Below are 6,619 nucleotides of genomic sequence, written 5' to 3' on the forward strand. Positions count from 1 at the left end.
CTCAAAACTTTTGGCCATGATTGTATGTCTATGGAGGACATTACTCTTTCTGCATTAGAATGGAATGCAAAGCTTGTATTTACCTGGTTAAGTTGGTTAGAGTTTGAGTCGCACTGTATGATAAATTTCTTCCAAATCCTGTAATAAATATCTGAACAATTCCTCTTCCTCACCTATACGTGTGTTGATTACTTGTTCTGAAACTCCTTTTTTTTTTTTTAGAGTAGTTTCCACTCAATTTTCTAGTCATCAAAGCTGGCCCCTCTGTATGAGGAGGAAGCATTGGGTCTGGGTGCAGATGATATGACTGAAAAGACCAGGGGCGGATCTAGACAATAACTTTACCTGGGGCGATTTTAGGGGGGGCGATTTAGGCCCCGCCCCCTTTCTGATTTCTAAGGCTGCCGGCGGCTGCACAGTATGTGCAGGTCCGCTCGGCAGTGACAGTGTGCTGCCCGGCTGCTCTGATTGTGTTTAAAACACAATCAGAGCAGCCGGGCAACACACTGTCACTGCTGAACGGACCTGCACAGTGTGCAGCTGTCGGCAGCAAGCCCCTGCTAGGGGGATCCGCCACTGGAAAAGACTAAGGGGTATATATATTGAACAGCAGGTTTAAAAAAGTGGAGATGTTGCCTATAACAAGCAATCAGATTCCAGCTGTTATTTTGTAGAATGTACTAAATAATTGATGACTAGAGTCTGTTTACTATAGATAACATCTCCACTTTTTCAAACCCGCAGTTTAGTAAATATACCCCCAAGGCTGCTGTGTGGCTAGATCACTTACAAATAATTTATTGTATAAATTTATTTTGACTATTGGCACAATGCGCTGATGTATATCATTGCAAATGTATTGATTGTTGTATTAGAAATGTATGGATTTCTGATGCAGTAGGCATATGTTGGAGAAAATGTTTTTTTTTGTAAGAAAGGAATAAAGGAAATCCCATGCTAATTAGACCTTTTCATTTGTGTGACCAAGACCTCTTTTACCCTGAATGGATAGGAGGGGGTCGTTGGACTTTCATTCTGTGTCTTAGAGATATAGGAAACCTAACGGTAGTAATTTAGGAAATCATAGATGGATGTAAATTTTGTTAAGTTCAAATTGCATTTAAATCCAAGTTTAGAGAACATATTACATCCTGATGCTATTAATTGAATGCAATATCTCAGAATTTGTGGTGCCTGGTAAGAAAGGGGACTGTGTTAGCCCATGACAACATGTGTGTCAAATAGTATATAAGGAGTTCTCTTTGACCATGTAATGTATAATACCATTTGTTCTTCTGGATAATCACTATTACCCTTGAGCATATAAACATCACTGCTTGAAGATTCTGCCTGACATCTATTTCCTGTGACCAACAGATAAGAGCTTACACTCTACTGCGTTCACCGGCTGTCCTGTGTTGAACCCAGCAGCTCTGTGTCAACACTCTGTGTCAACACTCTGTCCGCTACCCATCAATCCTGATCCATAGTAAGTGGTTAGGTGGTACCAGCCAACCTACAGCAAAGAGGCACTGTGGCAGTTATACCAACTACATAGAAGTGTTTCTAGGTGCCGCAAGGGAGCAAGTGGTGGCAGCGAGATTTTCCAACAACTATTGTGCAGTTGGCATTAGCAGTTGTTGAGTGTATGGTGGCAAGGTGATGACACCAGTAGGAATGGTTAGTAACAGTTGGACACTGACCGCGAAAAAGAAACCCAGATAAATTGTGAAAGAAGAATATCCTTTGATATGCTCCTTGGGCATCTTCCAGGTTACAGGAAACCATGGATGGCGAGGCCAAAATGGAAGAATTGCTATCACTATTGCACTTTCTTTTTGAATTTTTTCTTAGCATGCAAATAATAAATGGCAACAGAAGGAAGACATACCCCAATTGAAATGTCCATCAACTGTCCATCTATTCCCTCTGACTCTGGAGTTCATGACAAGAGAAAATCCTGGGAACTTTTGCATTTGTTTGTCGCCATAATGTCCCCTTGAGGATGCCCAAATCTTTTTATAAATTCAGGTTTCACTCTTTCAACTGCATAATCTCTGCTAGTTCCACCATCAAGTTCCAGCTACTAGTACCTTACCTTTTAGATGAAGATGAAAGTGCTGAATTGTTTTTCACAGTTTTCTCATTTCCAAACAGTCACATGAAGACTTGATTTGTGACTATATGCTTTAATGTTGGGCTTCACCACCTGAGAAATTTCCTGGTGGCTTTTGACACAGTAATGACATGATTCAGAGGTCGGTCTGTTATTCCACTTTCTTAAAAGTTCCCATGTGTGCCAACTTGCCCTTGAAACAGTTGAAGCCCTTTTCTTTTGGATACCCAATGATGCGTTTGTAACGAACATACTAGGGAGTGGATCTTGAAACTGATCTTGCAACAAAAATACTTAGATCAATATAGTGTCTAGTGGATCCTTGGAACTCCAATTATTGTGATGAGATGATGTTTTTCACAATCTAGTTTATGTCATTTCAGAAATGCTATCACCTGAGTGGTCTTGCACTTGACAATGCATTCTAAACTCCCCACTACAAGGTCATCCAGATCAGGCCATATATAGACTCCTTGTTTTCTAAATTCTGTCATCAGAGAGTCTAGCAACCTGGTAAAAGACCCTGGAGATGTCACCAGCAAAAAAGGGCAGGCAACTGAATTGAGTGCTGACCCTGGACCTGCGGAATTTCCTGTGATGAACTGCAATAGGGATATTAAAATAGGCATTCTGAACGTGTATAGATGGGAGAAAATACCCTTTTGCTGATGGCTAGGAGGATAGACTTCACAGACTCCATGTGGAAATATCTGGTACGAACAATGTCTACAAATACAGAACCATGTGAAATGTCCCTGATGACTTTTTGAGAAGAAAGTCTGGAATAGAAGCCTACACCTTCTTGACCTGTAGGAACAAGAACAATTGCACAGGTCTTATTAATGATCGCAGACTGTTTTTGCAAGGCTACCATCTCTCCTCTGGTTGATAGAGCCCTGGCCTGAACAAAGAAGTTCACTTGGTGATAGTTATTAAACTGTGATGGAGTAGGCCCATAATCTCTGCATACTGTGCAATCTTGCCCTCTATTGGTATTAATGGGGGCTAATCCTGAAAATAATCGTTCTGATTTGATCTCCCTTCTTTAGACCCAAAAACCCAAAAGGACTGTTTGAATGTAGTAGTCAAATTTTGTGTGCCATGTTGTCTCTCTGGCATAAAACTTCCCCCGTCTCTGCAGTGCTGCCAAGACCTCCTATACATTCTGAAAGCAGCAAATGCTGACAGTTGGAACGGAGACCACTTACAATAGAGGCAGTTAGATTTGGTATTTTAAAGCGGCAATGCCAGGAACGTAACCCTAACTCTAGATAAAGTAATCTAAGGTTTAGACAGTGAGTTGTCGAAGTCAGCAAATTGGATAAAGTAATTTCAATTAATATCTAGCAAACTTGATTGTCTTTGTCTGAAATTATGCGTAGAGCACGCTTCGGCGTGGAAGGGCGTGTCCAGCCGCAACACGTGGCAATAGCAGTTTTTACACTTTTGTATACATTCGCACAAACACACACATTTGTAAATAGTACACATTAATCGTAGTTGCAACACATAGTTATTTAGGTCGAAATATAGTAGTGTTTATGTGTGATATTATAAGTTATATGCATATTAGTGATACATATGGTTCAGGTTAAAGGAAATGTCATGTCTGATATCATATTGATCCCCTTTAAATCAGCAGCTGTCCGGTGCATTCGGCGAAGAGATTGCACATTGCATACTCTAGTTATTGATGTTAGGGAATAAACCTTTAATATGCTGACTGTAAAATGCTAATGGACTGGTTGTAATTGGAGTTTTGGCGGGATGAACAGAGCACATCCCCTGGAGAGATGACCCCCACCTTTGGATTCCTTAGATTAAACCAGCCTATGATCTACAACCCCCTGGACCTTACTTAAACCTGGACCAATAGGAGCAAGCCACACCATCTGCATTGTTTCACTGTATTTCTGTTTGCATATAAGCAGGAGCTTTGCATCCAGTGATCAGACATCTTGTCCACAGACTTCAGGACTGAATAACTGTTTGCTGGATCCAGAGCGCCTGCGATAAGTAACGGCTGTACTTACTATTATTTCGCTTGAATTATTCTGCTACTTTTTGAGAATAAATATTTGTGCGTTGGAAACACAAATCGAGATTCGACAATCGTTATTGTATAGCGACAAAACGTGCATAACAGAGTCCTGGCATTGCAGCTTTAAAACCCGGAAATGTCACTTTCTGCAATGTAAGGGACAAAAAAATCCAAGTGCCGGCATTTGCCGCATTCGGAATGTATAGGAGCCGTGGAGCAGGTGTGTCGCACGTGTTGGCTGTCTTATTTAAAGTAAGTCTGAATTTCTTCTATCATGATTATTGGAATCGACAGTATTTTGTTGTTATACTAACTGACGGAATTATCCGTATGGGTGTAAGGATTACCATCCTAGGAATCTTAACATTAGGTACATTTTTTTATCCCTTTGTGCTTTTATAACTATATACTCCTGACTGGATTAAATGTCACTTCATCGGTCCTGACAAGAAAAAGGTGAGAGGAATTCATGCAAATAAACCATCTGATAATGATCCAATACCTACCTGTTTTGTAAAAAAAAAAAAAAAGGGGATAATTTATTACTGGTCCACTACCCAAATCTACAGTACACTTTAGGGATAACCCAGACCCAGTAACTTTAGTTTGAAGCTCAGAAATTTAAAAGGGATTTTTTCTGTCAAAAGTCACCAGTGCAGTGGGTCAGGGGAGTAAAAATTACTATTACTACATCATTATCAGATCACACAAAGGGGAGAATTTTACAGCATTGTAAACACAGGGATGTAGTCATTCTGGCGACTGAAAATGTCAACATTTGTACTGTTTACACCAAAATAATGACAGTGTAATTGGAGACATTCATTCTGTCAACAGGTTTAAAATGGAGACATTGTTACGGTCAGTCACAATGTTGAAATTCAAAGGGTAATGCCAGCGGCAGCCGCTGGACCTGGCAAAAAGTAGTTAATAAACCCCCCCCCCCCCCCCCCAACACAAATCTCTGTAGGTGATGAATGCTATACACATCAATCAAATAATGGATCTTGGGATCATTGATGACTTAATCAATAGAAAGCAGCAATATAGGAGCACCTTCACTGCCTTGACCTTATTGTGGATTACATATGTGGGTGAAGGGCATACAAAAGGTATAGTTTGGATCTAGAAAATGATTTCTAGAAATGTAACTTATGGTGACCTGACTGCCATCCAAAAACAGTGCAGAAAAATTAAATGTACTATGAAGATCCTGCAATAACATTTTAGGGTGAGAGTGTTCAGTATACTCTCAAATAGTGGCCTATGAAATGCAAATAATTAGATGAAGTAAACTACATTGATTAATATTGTTTTACAGTGTGATTGTGATTAGTACGCCATGTGTAATGATGCAATTGCACGGATTAATAACACATTTGCACTTACACTAGTAAATAGTACACATTTATTAAAAGTTCCAATCCACATTTATTTATTAGTAAAATGTATTCGATTATTTATACATAGATAAAACTATAGTAAAAAGGTACTAATGGTTCAAGTCCCTTAAAAAGCGTTAACCCGGTTTAGACAGAGTAGCGATCGCAAGTCATTAGCAATGCGAGATCAATACTCAAAAGTACTTTGTTTGTGGGTTAGTTTGAACTAGTTATTCGGCAGGAAGACATGTAAGCAACAGTTGGGGAAAGTTTCCCCCCACCCTTGGAGAAGATGAAATGAACTGACCTATGACCAGCAGACAACTGTAACATCGTTAACCTTGGACCAATGAAGACCTGAGTTTTTTTTTGTTAACTGAAACTGCATATAAAGCTCCCTGGGCCAGTTCGTTCTTCCTCTTATCTTCTTGACTGCAAACTACATGGACCTGGGCCCATATGAAGCGCTAGCAAAAATGTAATGTATTTGGTTTTTATACTTTCCTGCTTATTTTTATATCTTTTATGCTCCAGCATGGCTTGTTGTAAATCTTTCTATATTTTGCAATTAAATCTTTGTGCGCTGGAACCACAATAATCGCATTGGGCAATGTGTATTGGTAGCGATATAACGAACATAAAAGGTATTGCAGTAGATCCTCATCATCAGCTATTTATATAGAGCCACTAATTCTTCAGCACTGTACAGAGAACTCACATCAATCCCTGCTTCATTGGAGCTTACAATCTAAATTTCCTAACATACGCACGCTAAAGTCAATTTAATAGCAGCCAATTAACCTACTAGATTTTTTATTTTTTTTGGAATGCGGGAGGAAGGAACTCACACAAACACAGGAAAACATACACTCCACAGATATAAGGCCATGGTTGGGAATCAAACTCATGACCTCAGTGCTGTCAGTAGCCATTTTAAATGCGAGTAGAGGGGTACAGCTAATGGAAAAGTATGCCTTTGAATACAAGCTAAAAGCAGACATTATTATTGTTATTTATTTGCAAGTAACCACAGTACTGTGAAAAACAGTGCATACATATTACAATAAATAAATGCGGACA

Source organism: Mixophyes fleayi, chromosome 5, assembly GCF_038048845.1.
Source record: "Mixophyes fleayi isolate aMixFle1 chromosome 5, aMixFle1.hap1, whole genome shotgun sequence".
Taxonomy (NCBI): Eukaryota; Metazoa; Chordata; class Amphibia; order Anura; family Limnodynastidae; genus Mixophyes; species Mixophyes fleayi.